This window comes from Tamandua tetradactyla, chromosome 12, assembly GCF_023851605.1.
Source record: "Tamandua tetradactyla isolate mTamTet1 chromosome 12, mTamTet1.pri, whole genome shotgun sequence".
In the NCBI taxonomy this organism is placed as follows: domain Eukaryota; kingdom Metazoa; phylum Chordata; class Mammalia; order Pilosa; family Myrmecophagidae; genus Tamandua; species Tamandua tetradactyla.
The window spans coordinates 16,109,932-16,132,791 of record NC_135338.1 but is presented as its reverse complement, the minus strand read 5'-3'; the positions used below and the strand labels follow the sequence as shown (position 1 = coordinate 16,132,791).

At 37.2% G+C, this 22,860-nt stretch overlaps 1 long non-coding RNA gene across 2 annotated transcripts in view; it reads left to right on the top strand.

The window, feature by feature from the left end:
- The window catches only part of LOC143651829 (uncharacterized), a 61,026-nt gene that overhangs the window by 7,452 nt on the left and 30,714 nt on the right, over positions 1–22,860 (top strand). For both annotated transcript variants that reach the window (XR_013160256.1, XR_013160255.1), the window contains exon 2: positions 7,219–7,299. This is a non-coding gene — a long non-coding RNA (uncharacterized LOC143651829). The remainder of the gene's footprint in view (positions 1–7,218; positions 7,300–22,860) is intronic.

Here is a 22,860-nt window from a genome sequence, read left to right as displayed (position 1 = left end):
TAACTATGTTTAGTCTTCCAATCCATGAACACAGTATGCCCTTCCATCTATTTAGGTCTTCTGTGATTTCTTTGAACAATTTCTTGTAGTTTTTGTTGTATAGGTCTTTTGCCTCTTTAGTTAAATTTATTCCTAAATATTTTATTCTTTTGGTTGCAATTGTAAATGGAATTCTTTTCTTGATTTCCCCCTCAGATTGTTCATTACTAGTGTGTAGAAACACTACAGATTTTTGAGTATTGCTCTTGTAGCCTGCCACTTTGCTGTACTCATTTATTAGCTCTAGTAGTTTTGCTGTGGCTTTTTCAGGGTTTTTGACATATAATATCATATTCTGCAAGCAGTGAGAGTTTTACTTCTTCCATTCCAATTTTATTGCCTTGTATTTCTTTTTCTTGTCTAATTGCTCTGACTAGAACTTCCAACACAATGTTGAATAACAATGCTCATAGTGGACATCCTTGACTTGTTCCTGATTTTAGGGGGAAAGTTTTCAGTTTCTCCCCATTGAGGATGATGTTAGCTATGGGTTTTTCATATATTCCCTTTATCATGCTGAGGAAATTCCCTTCTATTCCTATCCTTTGAAATGTTTTCAACAGGAAAGAATGTTGAATTTTTTCAAATGCCTTTTCTGCATCAATCCAGATAATCACAGTTTTTCTGCTTTGATTTGTTGATCTGGTGTATTACATTAATTGCTTTTCTTAAGTTGAACCATCCTTGCATACCTGGGATGAATCCTACTTGGTCATGATGTATAATTCTTTTAATGTGTTGCTGGATTTGATTTGCTAGAATTTTGTTGAGGATTTTTGCATCTATATTCATTAGAGAGATTGGGCTGTAGTTTTCTTTTTTTGTAATATCTTTGTTTGGCTTTGGTATGAGGGTGATGTTGGCCTCATAGAATGAGTTAGGTAGCTTTCCCTCCTCTTCATTTTTTTTGAAGAGTTTGAGCAGAATTGGTACTAATTCTTTTGGAATGTTTGGTAGAATTCACCTGTGAAGCCAACTGATCCTGGACTTTTCTTTTTGGGGGGCATCTTAATGACTGATTCAGTTTCTTTACTTGTGATTGGTTTGTTGAAGTTATCTATTTCTTCTCGAGTCAAAGTTGGTTGTTCATGCATTTCTAGGAAGTTGTCCATTTCATCTACATTGTTGTATTTATTAGCATGAGTTGTTCATAGTATCCTGTCATTACTTCCTTTATTTCTGTGGTGTCAGTGGTTATGTCTCTTCTTCCATTTCTAATCTTATTTATTTGCACCCTCTGTTCTGCTTTTTGTCAATCTTGGTAAGGGTCCATCAGTCTTATTGATTTTCTCATAAAACCAACTTCTGGTTTTGTTGATTTTTCTCAACTGTTTTCATGCTCTCAGTTTCATTTATTTCTGCTGTAATCTTCATTATTTCTTTCATTTTGCCTGCTTTGGGGTTAGTTTGCTGTTCTTTCTCTAGTTCTTACAAGTGGACAGTTAATTCCATGATTTTTGCCCTTCTTTTTTGTTGTAGGCATTTAGGGCAATAAATTTCCCTCTTAGCACAGCCATTGCTGTATCCCATAAGTTTTGATATGTTGTATTTTCATTTTCATTTGCCCTGAGATTTACTGATTTCTCTTGTAATTTTTTCTTTGACCCACTGGTTGTTTAAGAGTGTGTTGTTGAGCCTCCACATATTTATGAATTTTCTGGCCCTCTGTCTATTATTGATTTCCAACTTCATTCCTTTATTATCAGAGAAAGTGTTTTGTATGATTTCAATCTTTTTAAATTTATTGAGACTTGCTTTTTGACCCAGCATATGGTCTATCTTTGAGAATGATCCATGAGCACTTGAGAAAAAGTTGTATCCTGCTATTGTGGGGTGTAATGTTCTATAAATGTCCGTTAAGTCTAGCTCATTTATTGTGTTATTCAAATTCCCTGTTTCTTTATTGATCCTCTGTCTAGATGCTCTGTCCATTGATGAGAGTGGGGAATTGAAGTCTCCAACGATTATGGTAGATGTGTCTATTTCTCTTTTTAGTGTTTGCTGAATGTATTTTGGAGCATTCTGGTTCAATGCATAAATATTTATGATTATTATGTCTTCATGTTGAATTGTTCCTTTTATTAGTACATAGTATCCTTCTTTGTCTCTTTTAACTGTTTTGCATTTGAAGTCTAATTTGTTGGATATGAGTATAGCTACTCCTGCTCTTTTCTGATTGCATTTTGCATGAAATATCTTTTCCTAACCTTTCACTTTCCAAGCTATGTTTATCTTTGGGTCTAAGATGTATTTCCTGTAGACAGCATATAGATGGGTCCTGTTTTTTAATCCATTCTGCCAGTCTATGTCTTTTGATTGGGGAGTTCAATCCGTTAACATTTAGTGTTATTACTGTACAGGTAGTACTTTCTTCTACCATTTTGTCTTTTGGATTTTGTATGTCAGATCTAATTTTCCTTCTTTTTGTCTTTACTCATAGTCTTCCTTGGTACACTCTCCTCCATACCTCTCTCTTTTGTCTTTTTGTTATCTGTCTCTTGTGCTCACTTTAGTATTTCTTGCACAGCTGGTCTCTTGGTCACAAATTCTCTCAGTGATTTTTTTTGTCTGATAATGCTTTAATTTCTCCTTCATTTTTGAAGGACAATTTTGCTGGGTATAGAATTCTTGGTTGGCAGTTTTTCTCTTTTAGTAATTTAAATATATCATCCCACTGTCTTCTTGCCTCCATGGTTTCTGCTGAGAAATCTACACATAGTCTTATTGGGTTTCCCTTGTATGTGATGGATTGCTTTTCTCTTGCTGCTTTCAAGATCCTCTCTTTCTATTTGACTTTTGACATTTTGATTAGTAAGTCTCTTGGAGTACACCTATTTGGATCTATTCTCTTTGGGGTATGCTGCACTTCTTGGATCTGTAATTTTGTCTTTCATAAGAGTTGGGAAATTTTCAGTGATAATTTCCTCTATTAGTTTTTCTCCTCCTTTTCCCTTCTCTTCTCCTTCTGGGACACCCAAAACACGTATATTCATGTGCTTCATATTGTCATTCAGTTCCCTGAGTCCCTGCTCATAATTTCGTATTTTTTTCCCCTGTAGTTTCTGTTTCTTGTCAGATTTCAGATGTTCTGTTCTCCAGTTCGCTAATCCTATCCTCTGCCTCTCATAATCTACCATTGTATGTTTCCATTGTTTTTTTCATCTGTTCTACTGTGCCTTTCATTCCCATAGGTTCTGTGATTTGTTTAAGACTTTCCATTTCTTTTTTTTGTTCATTCCTTGCCTTCTTCATATCCTCCCTCAATTCATTGATTTGGTTTTTGATGAGGTTTTCCATGCCTGTTCATATATTCTGAATTAATTGTTTCAGCTCCTGTATCTCATTTGAATTGTTGGTTTGTTCCTTTGGGCCATATCTTCAATTTTCCTGGGGTGCTTTGTTATTTTTTGCTGGTGTCTAGACATTTAATTGCCTTAACTAGTTTATTCTGGAGATTGCGTTCACTTATTTTACCTAGGGTTTTCTTGCTGGATGAATTTGTTGTCTAGCTGTTCTTTAACATTCAGTTCAGCTTTTTCTGGACCTCTAGCTTAGGTTTTGTTTAACAGAGGAGAATTTTTCAGTTCTTGTTTCTTGCCCTGCTTGTATGGTGCCTTCCTCCCCCCACTCACACTTAGGAGGGTCTACTTAGGTATTATAGACCCCAACCAGATTTTCCCAGACCAGACTGGCTTCCTATCAGGAGGAAAGAGTCACCTGCATCAGTCTTCCCTGAGGGTGAGACCCAGCAGGTTGAAAGACTTTCCTGTGAAGTCTCTGGACTCTGTTTTTACTATCCTGCCCAGTATGTGGCACTTGTCTGCCTGCAGGTCCCACCAGCGTAAGATGATGTGGTATCTTTAACTTCAGCAGACTCTCCCTGCTGGGGGTGTGGTGGAGACAGAGGAGAGGTAGTAGGCTGGTTTTAATGGTTTCAAATTACCAAGCCCTGGTGTCTGAATTCCTTGAGGGAGGGATTCCACCTGAGTTGGGCTTCACCCCTCCCCTGGGGAAGGCACAGTCTCCAGACAAGCCCTCTAATGAGCTTGTTTCTGTCTATGCCTGGGGCAGTTGCAGCCTGAGAAGCCCTACCACTGTATCCAAAGGCAGTCAAGCCTTTGTAGGAACACAGCCACAAAAACCTCTGTTTCCTTTTTTATTTTTTCTTTTTCAGTCAGCCCTGCCCTCTTGGCATGGGGGCAAAAATGAGTGACCTCCACTTTGACCAGGTTCACCTGAGCTAGGGGCCTATTTTTAGTAGTCAGAATTTGTTAATTAATTCCACAATTGGTGTTTGGTTGGGTTCAGCCCCTGCTGCTGGTAAAGTCTCTTTCCTTTCCCCTCTGGGAAGCAGCCTGTTGGGGAGGGGTGCTGGCCACCATGGCTTGGGAAACTCATAGTTCTGGGGGGCTCACAGCTGGTCCAGTTGATCCAGACTGGGGTAGGCTGTGTGTCTGGTCACTGATGTGGCCCCAGGAGCTGTTCTGTACTGTTTCTGGTTATTTAGTAGTTGTTCTGGGGGACAAACTAAAATGTGCACATTGTTAAGTCACCACCTTGGCCTGGAAGTCCGGCCCAGTGGTATTTTACTAAATTGAATAATCTTGCCTTTAGATCAGATGCCCAATGTTGCCTATTTCCTAGTTATTGCCTTCAAATTGGATTTGTCTATTAATTTGATGACATTTAGGTTTGCTTTTGAAGTCTTGTACTGATGTGGCTTCAAAAGAAGGGTTATTTTGTGTGTATATAGAATGCTCTGAATATGGGTATGATGCACAGGAAACTGGTATTTGATGGTGAATTCTTAGGTTGGTAAGGTACTCAGGGATAGCACTGACCACACCCTATATGCATGATTCTCAACATTTGGATGCCTGTTTTACTTTGTATTTTTATTATTATTCTTTTGTATGCTGTATGATGGGGTCACATTCTTTCTTTTTCCATGTGAGTATCCCCTTATTGCAGCACTATTTGTTGAATTTTTTTGTTTCCTTGTTATTTGCTCATTTATTTTGGGAAGTGCATGGGCTGGGAATCAAACCCAGGTCTCCTGCATGGCAGGTGCAACTTCTACCACTGAACTACTCTTCCACTCCCTGTATGTTTTGTTTTTAATACATGAACTTTCCATGGATTCATTTAAAAGTAACATTGTCAGTCTGGATGTTTTGTTCGGTTCTAGTGTTATATAGGATAAGAATGACAATATTACACTGTCTTAGTTAACTTATCTCTATTGTAAGTCTTAAAATTGGGTAGAGTCCAATGCTAGTGTTCAGTAAGAGAGAGGGGAGGAGTCAGCGGTATGCAATGTTTGGGGTTTTCTTTTTTTTTTTTCTTTTTCTGGAACAATGCAAATTTTGTAAAAATGATTATGGTGATGAATGCACAATTATGTGATAATACTGTAAACCATTGATTGTATAGTTGAATGGATTGTATGCTGTGTGAATATATCTCAATAAAATTACATTGAAGAAGTAATACTATCAAAACCACAAATGATGTAAACAAAAATGAAATTGTTACTTGGACTTGTTAAAAACAAGTCAGTGAGGCAATGCTTCTGGTCAAAGAAGTGGATCAAAAAAAGGATGAGCTTAGATCTATGCAAGTAGTTCTCAGTTGAGATTGAACAAGTAAGCAATTATTGCAGATATTTTTATCATGTGTATTTTAGTGGGCCGCTTTATGTTTAGCAGAATTATATCATTGTTTCACATTGCTGGAGAAATTTTTTAAATACATTGCTGGAGAAATTTTTTAAATACATTCATAAACCTTGTTACATTTTTGTTAAAAAACAAAACTGCATTGTTTCCAGCAGAGGTCTCATTAAAGGGAGGTTTTGTTGCATTTCTTTAGAAGAGTGAAACAAAATTCTGGTAAGCTTGGCAGTTCTTACCTTTGGGAGTGAACAGAGATTCTTTCTCTCTTGTTTATCTGGCAAGAAAGTTAACCTAGTTGCTTTGAATTTAGGGAAGCATGCTTTCTTTATAGGGATTTGTTTTCTAAACTGTTACTATTCTTGGGTTAAAGTTGCTATAGAAAAAGAAAAATGGGCCCATTCTCTTTGGTGGGCATATTTTACTGATGCTAATGACAGTAGTATAGCAGAAAACAGATCTTACTTGTGAAATAGGCATTTATAACCTGGAGAACTGAGTTATGTTCTGAGAATGTTATATGCTCAACCTTCTCTCCTTCCACCCTACCTTTTGATAACTCTGAGAAATCTTTTATTTTTAATTTGCCTATAAATAATACATTTTTAGGAATACTATATAAAATGATGACATTACGAGAGACCAAATTACTTTAAGCCTCCAAGAGCAGTTATATCAGCACAATTTTATTAGGAATTTATATCAAATTCTTTAATATTCATCCCTTAGATAATAATTTATTTTCCTCTTTAATGAAGAATTAGTGTCAGGAGAACCTGAACTACATGGTGGATTGAGTAGGATTTGCACTAGGAACTCGTGTCACTTATTTTATAGTGATTCTTGGAGTTTTTTTAGTTATGTTTCTTTTTTGTTTCTTGTTTTTGCATGTGTGCACATGTGTACATGAGATACCTACATTATATGGTTTTAAATGAAGCTGGAGAAAATAATTCTGTAGTAAAACTGAAATGAGGTGGGGCAGTAATGTTTGTGATATTAAAGCAACTTTTAACTAAACCTGTCAAATGGTCTTACCTGTTTTCCTATAGCATGTATTTATAATTACCTAGTTCAGAGGTGTTTGGCCTTTCTTTCCATTGCACAATGTAAGGAATGCTTTTCGATGTTTTTATGTTCCACTGGGCATTTAAAAAATAATATTACAACATTTATTTTCTGCTATGTAATTTTAGCTATAAAGTTGTAAGTAGCTTGAATACCGATTTTTGTAGCATTTCAGTTGGCATGAAATGAATATAATGAGGTACCTTGTCCACACTAGGTTGAAAACAAAGGAAGTTCCTGTATGTAATTTCTTGTCTCTTAAAACAAAACAAACAAAAAACCTTCCATGATTATTATGTTCTTTTCAGAGTATTTCTTTTATTAGTAGTATGAAGTTTGGAATTTCAGTATACTAAATTGTTTGCTGGATAGTCTCATTCACGTTATTAAAGGCATTTTCTTAAAAGGTAAATGATTTGTTTTTCTTTTTGTTTATCAGAACACAAGAATGGAGGAAACAGCTATATGGGAACAACACACAGTGATGGTTCACAGTGTAAGCTTCTGTGCAGTAAATAATGTGTGTATAACTCAGGATACAGGCAACTTTTTAAAACAGTAGAGGAAAGCCAGATGTCAGGAAACCAGGGAAAAAAGTTTTATATTCTTTTATTTAAAATTAGAATTGCACTACATTCTTTAAGGTCAAAAGTGAACATGATTACTTTTTACATAGCCATTTTGGTTATTTGTATAATCTTGTGCTGTCTTTATTCTTTACTTAAGAAATTAAATGATGTATTTGATAAATTTTGAAATTTAGACTCAGTACATTGGTGTAAATTGTAAGGTGTTTTAATCTTTTTGAGTATATATGTATGTATGATAGGTTTGGGGCTTTAGATTAAGTCAGGTAATCTAGGGTCATGTGCAAAATAAAATCCCTCAAAATACTTATTGATTTGAAATATATATTGCTATTGCTTAAAGTTGGTAAGAGTGCTGTCTGCAGTGAGACTGCCTTGAATTTGAACCTCAGTTCTGCTGTTTTCTCTTGCTTTAGAAACCTGAGCAAGTGATCCAACCCACTTCTAAATCCTTGGTTTTTACATGTTTAATATGAGGCTTGTTATTTATACTTGACATAAAGTAAGTGCCTCCCATAACTCTCCTTTCTCCTTCAAGAGAGCTGACTGTGATGATTACTCTCCCTCTTAGAGACCATATAAAAAGAGATTAGAGAATATTTAAGCATAGGCTGTATACTTACTAGGATGATGGAAAGTGGGGGGTAGCATGTACCTGAACTCTGTCCGTGCTAATCTCAAGAATGTTTGAGTCTGGGCCTAAGAGATAATGGGCAAATTAACTCTAAAAATAAAAGTTATTTGAGATTAGGTATAGTTGGCTTTTTAAATGCCTCACAAAATGGTGAAAGAAATCACTAAGTAGTACCTTGGTTTCTAATTTACATAGCTGAAATATGGACTTCCTTTGTTCAAAATCTGCTTGGGTAATATATCTAAATCAGATAGATATGATTAAACATTAAATAACTTCGTACCTTGTAATCACTTAATTGGCTAGCCTTTAAATACTCTTTTTAACTAGAATCTATTGGCTAGATAGTTGTGATATAATACTTTGGTATTTTATCACATTATATTGATTTTTCTTTAAAATAGATAAATGGAACCTCATCAAAATTAAAAACTTTTATGCATCAAAGATTTTACAATGAAAATGAGCAGGCAGTCTACTTAATGGGAGAAAATATTTGGAAACCACATATCTAATAAGGGTTTAATATCCAGAATATACAAAGAAATCCTACAACACACACAAAAAAGAAGACAGCCCAATTTAAAAGTAGACAAAAGATTTGCATAGACATTTCTAAAAAGAGCATGTATGTATGGCTAAAAAGTACATGAAAAGATGCTCAAAATCATGAGCTGTTAGGGAAATGCAAATCAAAACCACCATGAGATATCATTTCACTTGCACTAGAATGATTACTATAAAAAAAAAACACAAAATTGCAATTGTTGGAGAGATGTGGAGAAAGAGGGGCACTCATTCATGGTTGGCAGGAATGTAAAACGGTGAGGCCAGTGTAGAAGACAGTTTTGGCAGTTCCTTAGAAAGCTAAGTATAGCATTACTATATGACCCAGAAATCCCACTTGTAGGTAAATACAAGAATTGAAACTTTTTTTGGTATAATCTGTATACAATAAAATTCACCCTTCTTAGTATACACTTCTGAGTTTGACAAATGCATACCACCACCCCAATCAAAATACAGAACACTTCCATCACTCCCAAACTTTCCTTTATGCCCATTTGTAGTTAACCTCTCTCTGCACCCCAACCCTTAACAACCATTGATTTGTTTTTCTTCCTATAGTTTCATGTTTTCCAGAGTGCCATATAAATGGACTTATAATATGTAACTTTGTGAGACTGGCTTCTAATACTAAGCCTAATGCATTTGAAATTTATCCATAATGTTCCTAGTATCACTAGTTCCACCTTATTCCTGTGTAGTATTCCCCTGTATGAATTTACCACACTTTGTTTATCCTTTTCCAAATTGTTATACACTTGGGCCATTTCCAGTTTTTGGTGACTGTAATTAAAACCTGCTTTGGTGTACAGAAATTTGTATGAACATAACTTTTCATTTCTCTTGGGTAAATAACCTGAAATGGAGATGCAGCTATTGGTGGTATGATAAGTGGATGTTTAGTTTTATAAGAAACTGCCAAACTATTTCCCAAATTGTCTGTACTATTTTGTAGTCCTGACAGCAATGATTATAAAAGGTCCAATTGCTCCATATTCTTGTCATTACATAATATTGTTAGGTTTAGTTTTAATCTTAGACATACTAGTAGATACATAGTGGTATCTTAAGGTTTTAGTTTGCATCTATTTAGTGAGCATCTGTTTGTGTGCTCATTTGTCATCTGTTCTAGTTTGCTAGGTGCCAGAATGCAATATACCATAAACGGAATAGCTTTTAAAAGGGGGAATTTAATAAGTTGCTAGTTTACAGTTCTAAGGCTGAGAAAATATCCCAATTAAAGCAAGTCTGTAGAGATGTCCACTCAAAGGCATCCAGGGAAAGATACCTTGGTTCAAGAAGGCTGGTGAAGTTCAGGGTTTCTCTCTCAAGTGGAAAGGCACATGGTAAACACAGAGTTTCTCTCTCATGTGGAAAGGCACATGGTGAATGTGGTCAGGGTTCCTCTCTCAACTGAAAGGGCACATGGCAAACACAGTGTCATCTTCTAGCTTTTTCTCCTGGCTTTCTGTTTCATGAACCTCCCTGGGAGACATTTTCCTTCTTCATCTCCAAAGGTTGCTGGCTGGTGGATTCTGCTTCTCATGGCTATGTTGTTCTGCTCTGCTGTCTCTAAATTGTTCTCATTCTCCAAAATGTTCTCTCTTTTTATAGTGCTGCAGAAATTATACCCACCCAAATGGGTGGAGACATGTCGTCACCTAATCCAGTTTAACAACCACTCTTGACTAAGTCACATCATCCAGGGAGATGATCTGATTACAGTTTCAAACATATGGTATTGAATAATAATTATTCTGCCTTTATGAAATGGGATTTAGATTAAAACATGGCTTTTCTAGTGAACATACATCTTTTCAAACCGGCATATCGTCCATGTTTTCTTTGGTAGAATGTTTCAAATCATTTGCCCATTTTAAATTAGGTTGTTTGTTTTCTTATTGAGTCTTGAGAGTTCCTTTATGTTCTGGATAAACAAGTTCTTTGTCAGATTTTTTTTGTATGTTTTGTAGTGGCAGCCATGTTTCATTCTTTTCCATGTGATTATCCCATTATCAGATATTGTTTTGCAAAATTTTTTCCCAATCTGTAGTTAGGCTTGCCTTTTCCTTCTCTTATCAGTATTTTGTGTAGAGCCTAAGGTTTTAATTTTGATAAAACCCAATTTGTTAATTTTGCTTTCATCAATCATAGGTTTGTTTTCTTGTGTCTGAGAAATCTTTGCCAAACCCAATGTCACAAAGATTTTACTTCCCCTTTGTTTTCTTCTAGAAGTTTTATGAGTTAAATTTTAAATGAAGAGTTATGTGTAGAAAGTTTTTTTTTTGTATATGAATATTCACTTTTTTGAGCAAACATTTGTTGAAAAATGAAATGCCTTTGTACATTTGTCAAAGCTAATTGGAGTATATGTGTTGTGGGGCTGTCTCTAGGCTCCGGTTAATCTCTGTGTCTATCCTTCTACCATTCACTTGTATCTTGATTACTGTAGCTTTATATCAAATTTGCATATCAGTTAGTGCAAGTTGTTCAAAATTTTTTTCTCCCAAAATTGTTTTGGCTGTTCTAAGTTTTTTTGCCTTTCTATATAAACTTTAGAAAAAACTTGTCCATTAACAAAAAATCAATTCGGAGTTTTGTTGGAATTGCAATGAATGTAAGGATCAATTTGGGGAAGAATTGACATGTTAACAGTATGGAATCTTCCAAATCATATGCACATTGTCTCTCTGATCTCAGATTTGCTTAATCACTGTTTGGTGGTCTTCAGCATATAAATCCTGCACATATTTTGCTACATTTATTTTCAAGTATTGTATATTTCTCGGTGTTCTTTTAAGTAATAGTCTTTTTTTTTTAACTTCTGACAGACACATTTCCAACTCATATTACAAGTTTATAAAATGTGGACTTTTATAGTAGAAAATTACTCTTACAAAGTAGATTTTTCTCTGTTAAGGCAAAATGGGATAGTGTTTAACTAAATCTTTTCTATACTAATGATATCATAGTGTTATTATAGCTCTTTCTTTTCTTACTAAATTGCCCACATCAACATGTTAATATTATTTACATATCTCACCAGTGTTATAGGGCACCAACTTCTGGAAGGTATTTCATTTTTAAATTTTTAATTCATTTATTTAGTATTAATTTTTTAATTTATAGCTTTAAAGCAATATCATGCATAAAATGTATATAATACAGAGTTCCTCCATACCATCCTATTATTAATACCTTGTAGTAATAAGATACATTTGTTCCATCCTTTTAGGAGGGTTAGTTCTGTTATACACTTCTATGTGTTTGCTTTTAATTTTTATTCTTGTAACATTTATATGACCTAAATTTTTCCCTCTTAACCACACTCACAGGTATAATTTAGTGTTCTTCATTACATTCACAGTGTTGTCTACCATCACCACCAGATTAAGCATTAATTCCCCATTCTCTGTCCCACACCCATCCTCTGGTAATCTGTATTCTCATTCTAACTCTGAGCTTTACTTATTGTAATTCTTTCATATCATTGAGCTCATACAATATTTGTCTTTTTCTCTTCTGGCTTATTGCACTCAACATGATACCTTCAGAGTTCATCTGTGTTGTCACATGAATCAGAACTTCATTCCTTTGTAATGCTGAATAATATTCCATTGTATGTATATACCACATTTTACATATCCATTCATTGGTTGATGAATGCTTTGGTTGCTTCCATCTTTTGGCAATTGTGAATAATGCTGCTATGAATATCGATGTGCAAATACCTGTTCAAGTCCCTGCTTTCAATTCTTTTGAGTATATACCTATACCTACCTTTCCGAGGAACTGACAAACTATTTTCTGTAACAGCTACACAATTTTATATTCCTGCCAGCAATAAATAAATGTTCCTATTTCTCCACATTCTCTCCAATGTTTGTAATTTTCTATTTTTAAAAGAATAACCATTCTAGATCATGTGAAATGATATCTCGTGGTTTTGATTTACATTTCCCAAATAGCTCATGATTCTGAGCATCTTTTCATGTACCTTTTAGCCATACCTGTATCCTCTTTGTAGCAATGTCTATTCACATCTTTTGGCCATTTTTAAAAAATTGTGTGTTCTAGTTTGCTAGCTGCTGGAATGCAACACACCGGAGATAGATTGGCTTTTAATAAAAGGGGGTTTATTTTGTTAGTTCTTCAGAGGAAAGGCAGCTAACTTTCAACTGAGGTTCTTTCTTATGTGGGAAGGCACAGGGTGATCTCTGCTGGCCTTCTATCCAGGCCTCTGGATTCCAACAACTTTCCCCAGGGTGATTCCTTTCTGCATCTCCAAAGGCCTGGGCTGAGCTGCGAGTGCTGAGATGAGGTATGCTGAGCTGCTTGGGCTGTGCTACATTGAACTCTCTCATTTAAGCACCAACCAATTAAATCAAACATTATAGCAGGCACACCTCTTAGCTGACTGCAGATGTAATGAGCAACAGATGAGGTTGATGTACCATTGGCTCATGTCCACAGCAATAGATCTAGGCACCTTCACCTGGCCAAGTTGACAACTGAATCTAGCTACCACATGTCAACCCCTTGTCAACTTGGCAACTATATGCATCACCTTAAACAATATTAAGGTGCAAAAATTCTCTTCTAGCTGTGAACCTGTGAATCTCAAAACAAGATATCTCATGCCAATATGCAAAGGAGGGACAGTCACAGGATCTGTAGGGAGAAATTGGAGGGAAAACCTGCAGGGCAAACACCATTGGATTTTAAAGTCTGAAAGTCATTTATCCTTCACCTTTAGAAAGTGGCAGTCCTACCCTTTCCAAGGGCCTACCCATTGGCCCACCTCTTTCCAAATCAACCTTGGGGAACATTGAGGAGACCACCTTTTTCTGAGCTCCACTCTCTCCAGACATCATGGCCACACCTGGGCTCCCTGCCATTTCCAGGGCAATCACTTAACCCCTCCATGTGGTGGTAACCAGGCTCTCCCCAGTCCCCAAGGAGTGTGCTGTACCTTTTCTAAGGCCTTAGGCAGCAGAATTCTTCCACTGAAATGAGATGGGAGACTCATCCTCCACCCTCAGGGCAAACTCGCCCTCTCCATGTATATGGGTGTGTCCACTCTCCTGGCTGAGGTTTCTTGGCTTCAGACCTGAGCTTCTATGATTCTTACTCTGCAAACTCCAATTTGTGCCTTTTGTGTCCCCTTTTGTCCAGATTGGCAGTGGTTCCGTTTATACCAACAGTCTCTTCAAGCACTCCAGGACTTCTCCATCATTCTTTTCAAAGTTCCTCCAAAATCTTTCCCTTAGCCATCCAAAAAAACCGTTCTAGCATATCTGGTATTTGCAAACTGTAGCAGCACCCACTTCTCTTATACCAAATCTGTTCTAGTTTGTTAGCTGCCAGAATGCAATGTACCAGAAATGGAATGGCTTTTAAAAAGGGGGATTTAATGAGTTGCTTGTTTACAGTTCTAAGGCTGAGAAAATGTCCCAATTAAAACAAGTCTATAGAAATGTCCAATCAAAGGCATCCAGTAAAAGATACCTTGGTTCAAAAGGCCAGTGACGTTTAGGGTCTCTCTCTCAAGTGAGGAGTCACATGGAGAACACAATCACAGTTTCTCTCTTGGCTAGAAGGGCATATGGCGAGCACAGTGTCATCTGCTAGCTTTCTGTCCTGGCTTCCTATTTCATAATGCTCCCTGTGAGGCATTTTCCTTCTTCATCTCTAAAAGTTGCTGGCTGGTGGGCTCTCTGCTTCTCATGGCTATGTCATTCTTCTCTCACAGAGGCCTGCTTCTCTTTGAATGCAACCTAGGGGGACATTGGGGAGACCACCTTTTTCTTGGCTCCACCCTCTCCAAGCATCGGGCTGCACCCTGGCACTCTGCCATCTCCAGGGCACACACTCAACCCCTTCTGCCGATCGTGCCTAAGTCAAGCTGTCCTTGAATAATCACATAGCTCTGTGGGTGCCCAAGGGCACCTTGAGGTCTCTGTGCTTATCTTGGCTCCTCTTTTTGCAACACTTCTTCTGATGTGGTGATTAGTTATCATTAGAGACAACCATTAGCTATGGATTTGAAGGCTTGCATTTGGCTCAGTAGTTTACCATGATTTGTGTCAGACAATGTCTACATCACTGCAGCGACTGACAGAACAGCTGTGAATGTCTTAGACATCTAAAAGGACAGGCTATGGGAAACTTTGGAAGATATAACATTAGTGAGGATGGAAGATGATTGAGGGTGAGGAGAGAGGACTTCCTAATCACCACCTCTGTCCAGATGGCCTGAAAACAGTGCTTCTGATTCCCTCAACCTCACATGGCCCCTTTATCCTTGGCATTTTATCTCGGGTATTCACATCTCACCAGGTACCGTACTTAGTTGTTTAATGTCTGTGCCCCCACTAAATTGCCCATCTGTGTTACTCTGTTATACCCCCAGTGCCTTTTTTATTGTAAAGATTCAATCAGTATTTCTGAATGATTGAGTGAATGAATGAATAAATGAATGAAGTTACAGATACTCTGCTATATATTTCTCAAATGATTTCCTATGTATGCTTGATATGCTTAATCAGATTTGTAAGTGAATAAATCCTTTAAATGCTGCAACAAGTTCCTTTGGAGCAGAATTCACTTTACTGATCAGAACAGCACTGAGCTCTAGGAATAGTGAAGTTAAATTTTATGTATCACTTTATATTTAAAGTGTAAGGTGACACTGCTTTCATCAAAGCCTTTTGAACCAAGGTATCTTTCCTGGATGCCTTTGATTGGACATTTCTATAGACCTGTTTTAATTGGGACATTTTCTCAGCCTTAGAACTATAAACTAGAAACTCATTAAATCTGCCTTTTAAAAGCCATTCTGTTTCTGGCATATTGCATTCTGGCAGCTAGCAAACTAGAACATTTTGAAATATAATATATATACAAAAAAGCAAAAAATTTCAAAGTACATTTTAACAAGCAGTTATGGAACAGATTTCAAAGTTTGGTATGGGTTAAAGTTCCACAATTTCAGGTTTTTCCTTCTAGCTGCTCAAAGACACTGGTGACTAAAAGAAATATCAATACAACAATTCAACAGTCATTTTCATTTGTTAAATCATATATTTTCTATTGTAACTCCTCCTTCTCCTTTGAGAAGAGAATGAAATTAGTTGATGTTCTTGGACAGGCTGGCCCCTCTGGGTTTCAGGACTTATTTGGCCTAGGAGCCATCTAGAAGTTATAGGTTTTTGAAAGGTAAACTTAGTGCATGAAATGTCTGTAGACTCTCAGATAGACCCCTAGGTGTTCTTTAGGGTTAACAGGAATGATGTTCATTGGGGTTTGGCAAATCATGGCAGTTAGCAGTATCTAGCTGAAGCTTGCATAAGAGTAGCCTACAGAATCGTTTCTCAAATCTAGTTGAACATTCTTAGCCACTGATTCCTTATTTTGTTACATTTCTTTTCCCCCTTTTGGTCACAAAGGCATTGTTGATCCCCAGTGCCAGGGTCAGGTGCATTCCTGGGAGTCATGTCCCATGTTGTCAGGGAGACTTTCACCCCTGAATGTCATGTCCCATATAGAGGAGCAGGTAATGTTTTTCCTTGCAGAGTTGGGCTTAGAGTAAGAGACTGCCCACTTTTAATTTGGGTTGTTTCTTTTTTTATTTTTGAGTGGTAGTATTTTTAAATATATTCTGTATATGAAACTTTTATCAGATATGTGGTTTACAAATATTTTTTCCCATTAAGTAGATTGTCTTTCCACTTTCATGATAAAGTCTTTGATGCAGAAAAGTTTTTAATTTCGATGGGGTCTCATTTATCTGCTTTTCTTATATTGTTGTTTGTGTACCAACACTGAAAGGGGGGGGATGTCTATATACTATATAAGAATAACCTCCAGAATGACCTCTCAACTCTGTTTGACATATCTCAGCCACTAAAACTTTATTTTGTTTCATTTCTCTCTTCTCTGTTTTGTTCCAGAAGGCTTTCTCACTCCCTCGAAGCCAGGGCCAGGCTCATCCCCAGGAGTCATGTCCCACATTGCCAGAGAGAGTTACACTCCTGGGAGTCATGTCCTGTCACAAGGAGGGCAGTGAGCTGACCTGTGAAGCTGGCTTAGAGAGGGTACATCTGAGCAACCAAAGATGTTCTCTCGGCCTGACTGTAAGGCATAATTATAAATAGGCTTAGTTTGTCCTTTGCAGGAATAAACTTCATAAGGCCAAGCCCCACGATCATCGGCCTGGCCCAGCAGATTAAGAATATTAGGTCTTCCCCAGGTAGGGAAGTTTAATATTTCTACCTTTTCCCCAAGGTCTTCATGGGGACTTTGCAAATACTTTTAAATCTTCTGCCAGTGTATCCTGAGATGTATCAGGGCATCCCACCAACCTATACAAACCAGCAGGATCTCACTCCCTATTCCCTGTTCCATATAATTAATGGTGTTTGAATAGGGTGACCATAAAAGTTAGATTAGATAGTGTGCTACTGTGAAAATATAAAATTTTGCACTAAATAAACATGTCTTCCTTTGGTCTCACAGAAGTTGTAGTTTTAAAATAGACAGTATCATCCTTTACCCTTTAGTCTGCTTTATCTTAGTCCTACCGGATCAGCTTCATTCATATCTCTAGTTGGTCTGATGACATTTTCAGTGTTTTTAACAGTTGCTGTATAGGGTAAAGCTGATTTTCATTGCTACAGAAGTCTACCTCTGAGTCTCAGGTGTTACACAAATACCTGAAGTTCCAGGGAATGATGAGATTATACACAAAGCACTCAGCATCTCAGAATTTAGAAATAATAGTTACAACTCTGGTACAGATGTGATTGCTGTAACATCTTATAATCTAGGAGGAACCTTTACAGTAGGCTTTCACCTGATAACCTGTGCTCTAGAATCCAGTTATTAAGGTTTGCTTATTATAGGTGGTCCATATTAGTGAGGCATAATAATATTTGTCTTTTCATTTCTGGTTTATGTCATTCAACATAACTGTTCTCAAGATTCATTCATTGTCCTTTGTTATTATGTCATATCTTTTTTGTCTCTCTTTTCCTTTATTGCAACTTCCTTTTCTATGTAGTTGATCTTTTGTGATCCCTATGTAAGGATTTCTGTTTCTATGTATTTCTTAAGCCCGTGACCTTATTTAAACAGATATCAGTTTAGCTTCAATAACATATGCATTCTGTCTGTGCTTCCTTATCCCTCTGTATCCCTTTTTTATGTTGTTTTTGTTACATATTACTCCTTCATATTTTGTGTGTTCTCTCAGGAGATATGCCTTTTTCTTGTTCAATTGTATTCTCATTCTTATGGGAGTTAAAGAGTAGAGTTGTGTATTTAGGATACAGTACTCGGGTTTTGTATTTAGCCTTTTCATTACCTTTACTAAAGGTCTTCATTTCTTCACAGTACACCAAGCCACTCACCTGTCTTTTCCTATCAATCTGCAGTAATTAGTAATTCTTTTAGCTCAGGTCTTTTTTTAAAATTTATTTATTAATTAAAAAAATTAACAACAAACAAACTAAAACATTACTATGTAATCATTCCATTCTACATATATAATCAGTAATTCACAATATCATCACTTAGTTGCATATTCAGCATTTCTTAGAACATTTGCATCAATTCAGAAAAAGAAATAAAAAGACAGCAGAAAAAGAAATAAAGCAAAAACAGAAAAAAAAGATTATACATACCATACCTCTTACCCCTCACTTTCATTGATCACTAGCATTTCAAACTAAATTTATTTTAACATTTGTTCCCCCTATTATTTATTTTTATTCCATATGTTCTACTCATCTGTTGACAAGGTAGATAAAAGGAGCATCAGACGCAAGGTTTTCACAATCACACAGTCACATTGTGAAAGCTATATCATTATTCAATCATCCTCAAGAAACATGGCTACTGGAACACAGCTCCTACTTGCATTGGGTTTAGATTGCTCCTCTTTTTATGGTTTCTTAAGGTGAAAGTTACATCATATGAGATCCTAAGTATAATTTGTCACTATCACATTAGTTTGTTTTTCTTAAAACCTTTTCAGTTTATAAATAGGGAAAATATAAGTGAAATAAGTTACTTAATTTTAATAAAGTATGTTTTTCATTTCTACTGTTTTGCCTGGTTTTGTTAGGATTGAGATAAGAGTAATACCAAACGTATTTCCTATAGATCTGTGTTTTGTTAAGTTAGGGAAAGTGGAAAAAGAGTCCATATGTTGAAAAAATAGAATCTTTTTTTCTGAACATGTTCAAAGTGTCACACCAGCTCATCATGATAGGTCACACTCAGGCAAATGTGAGGCCTCAAGTCTAGAAGTTGAGTGTAAGTTCCCTTTTGTAACTAACTGGCCTCTTCCTATGTTTCACCTTTCTTTCACTGTGTGTGTGTGTGTGTGTGTGTGTGTGTGTGTTTGGAGGTGGTGGTAATTGGGTTCTCAGAAAAATGTCATCAGAAGATACATAGAGATAAGAAATGTAACTTTTGTTTTGAAACATGGTAACTATTGTGCTGGAAACAGAGCTATGTTGCTTGTGGGCCTCATCAAAGAGTGTGGAAACATGGAAGTTCTCAACAGCTATCCCTCCAGGAATTGTTTTTATTAGGTATTTTTAATAGTCCTGTTAGTGCAAAGGGAGAAGTTTATGTAGAAGCATAATTTTTCATTCCCTGTGGCTGCAAAATAGTGCTTTTAAGTAATCCAGTTCTTTGGGGTTCTAAATTGGTCCAGGATAAAATTTAGATGGTCTCTATAGCAGGGCTTAGCAAATTTTTTCTGAAGGAGCAGGTAGTAAATAAGTATTTTGTGCACCATGCATCTCTTTACAAGTACTCAGCTTTGCAGTCATATTGCAAAATAGCTATAGTCAATAGGTAAACAAATAGGTGTTTCTGTGTCCTAATAAAACTTTATTTACAAAAATGGGCAACTGGCCAGATTTCATCTGTGAGCCTTATACTTTTCTGACAACTAATCTACAGCAGTGGCTCTCCACATTTATTATAAAAAGCACTCAACTGGATCAACCCAAACCATCCACCAGATATTTTAATTCTGTTTGTCTGGGATAGGGTCCCTCATATGCATTTAAACAAATAACTGCTTGAAATGGAGGCCCGTGGCATCACGTCTTGAAGAAAGACTGACAGAGGAAAGAAACAGACTGAGATGAGCAAGTGTGCTTTTGACAGTGCTTGTAGGTAAAGGGGATAATTAGTTTCTGTTTTTTTGTTTTTTTAAGTAACCCAGAGTATAGATATTTTGTTGTCAGATAAGGGCAAATCCTTATGAATTTTATGAAGTTATGAAAGGCAGAAATAACTTGGTCTTTTAAAAGAATAAAAAATCATAGATTAGAATTCTTAACATTTTCTGCTATTTATTGTCAGGACTAATATACAGTATGCTTTAAAATTGCCTCATCATTTCAGTTGCATTGTCAGAGGAAACTTTTTATTGTAGAATACTTTAAACCATTGAAATCCTCTTTATTCTTCAAAACTAAATAGTTATTTGTTGTTCCACTGTATGCCATGCACTGAGGTAGGCCCTGGAATAGTATTAGAGAAATCCTTGCCTTGTGCACTTGATCACTCTGCTGGTCCTCAATGACATAAATATATATCTTAGGTAGTAGTCTTCTTCATCTCTGACTGAATTACCAGTTTCTTAAGGGTAGGAAGACTTACTGAATTTTATAACCTCTTGGTCCTTGTCTGCAGGGTCCTGTGTCCACCATGTCTCCCCCTGTGTCATGGTTAGGGACATGTGTCAACTTGGCCAAGTTGTGGTAGCTGTTTATCTGATTGGGCAAGTGCTGACCTGTCTGTTGCAATGAGGACATTTCATAGGACTAGGTCATGATCACGTCAGCTGCATCCACAGCTGATTCCATTTGTAATCAGCCAAAGGGGAGTGTCTTCTACAATTAGTGATGCTAAATCTAATCAGGGGAAGCCTTTTAAGGAGGACTCAGAGGAGACAGGTTCCATTCCTGCTTGGACTGGTGAGCCTCTCCTGTGGAGTTCATCCAGACCCTCCATCGGAGTCGTAGGCTTCACAACCTGCCCTGTGGATTTTGGACTCTGCGTTCCTGTGGTCATGTGAGACACTTTTATAAATTTTATATTTGCAAGTATTTCCTGTTGATTCTGTTTCTCTAGAGAACCCTAACTAATACATCTTGGTACCAGGAGTGGTTCTTAAGAAACAGAATCTTAAAAATGGGTTTTTATGAGTGGTTTTCTACTCTGACTTGGACTCAGAGACACTAAGGATTCTGATTCCCATAATCAGAATGGCACTCCCAATCCATGGAGTGAGTTGGCAAAGGAGATCGTCAAAATATCATCATTCGATTCTCCTAATGCTTCGCTTGTACGAAGCCAGACTCTGGGGGATAATGTTTTTGACACCTTTACAGAGTTTTGTAGAAATAAGAGTTACAGAGATGTTGGTTGGTTGTTGTTAGATACACTGGCTACATTAAGGGGTGAGAGGGATGGGCTTAAGGCTTCAAATAAGAAGCTTAAGTGCCATGTGAAAGATGTAGACGTTTCTATGAGTATCCTGAAGGAAAATCTTATTTCCTGTAGCTGTAGACTTGAGATCTCTGAAAATCAGACTCAGAATCTTATTGTTAGAGTAGCAACTTTACAACATAAACTGAAATCTCAGTCTTGCATGGTGTCTGCCATTAAAGTGAGGGCATTGATTGGAAAGGAGTGGGACCCTGAAAACTGGGATGGTGACATATGGATTGATGATGTTGGGGGTGAGGTTGAAACCCTAGGCCATGCTGAGTCTTCTCTAGATAACCCTGCAGTAGTCTGTCCTGAGGACATAGCCGCCCCACCTCCAGCCTGCCTTGAGGAATTGGCCACCCACCGTCCTCCTGAAGGGATTAGCCCTAGAGTGATTAATCCTGTTTCACCAGATGAAACTGCAAATGAAGACCCTGAAGCAAATGGCTTGGAAGATATTTCTAATTCTTTTCATGACCCACCCCACTACCCCTCATTTCTTCCAAACCTATAACTTGACTAAAGTCCCAACAGGCCCCTAAAGGTGAGGTACAAAGTATCACACATGAGGAGTGTGATATACTCCAAAAGAACTGTGTGAGTTTTCCAATTTATATAGACAGAAATCAGGGGAATATGTATGGCAATGGATTTTAAGAGTGTGGGATAATGGTGGGAGGAATATAAGGCTGGATCAGGCTGAATTTATTGATATGGGCCCACTAAGCAGAGATTCTGTGTTCAATGTTATAACTCGAGCAGTTAGAAAAGGTGTTAACAGTTTATTTGGATGGTTGGTTGACACATGGATCAAAAGGTGGCCAACATTACCTGAGGTTGAAATGCCAGAACTGCCCTGGTATAATGTAGATGAGGGGATCCAGAGGCTTAAGGAGATTGGAATGTTAGAGTGGATTTATCATGCAAAGCCTGCTCTCACACCCCAAGAATGTCCGGAGGATGCACCTTTTACTAGAACAGTGACAAATAAATTTGTGAGACTAGCACCATCATCCCTCAAGAGCTCTGTGGTTGCACTTCTTTGTAGGTCAGATATTACTGTAGGAACTGCCATCACTGAACTGGAATTCTTAAACACAATGGGGATGACAGGATCCCAAGTTGGCAGAAGCCAGGTGGCAGCACTTAATCGCCAAAGACAGGGTAGACGTGGCTATTGTAATAGACAGCAAACTCAAAGCAGACATCAAAATTATATGACACGCAGAGATTTGTGGCATTGGCTAGTAAATCATGGGGTACCTAGAAATACAATAGAAGGGCAGTCTACTAAATTCTTGCTTGAGCTGTATAAACAAAAGAGTTCTAGGTCAAGTAAACAGAAGTCTAACCTGGATTACAGAAACACAGAGTCATGGCCCCTTAATCACTTTCCAGACTTGAAACAGTTTACAGACCCATATCTCCTTGAATGAAGGGCAGGCCAGGTCCCTTTGGAGGAGAAACCTGTTACACTGCCACAAATTTATACTGTTAATCTTCCTCCAAGCCTTTCCCAAGGAGACTGATGGCCTTTTACCAGGGTAACTGTGCATTGGGGAAAAGGAAATGATCAGATATTTTGGGGATTATTAGACACTGGTTCAGAAGTGACATTAATTCCAGGGGACCCAACACATCACTCTGGATGATCAGTCAGAGTGGGGGCTTATGGATGCCAGGTGACCAATGGAGTTTTAGCTCAGGTTTGTCTCACAGTGGGACCAGTGGGCCCCTGGACCCATCCTGTAGTTATTTCCCCAGTTCCGGAAGGTAT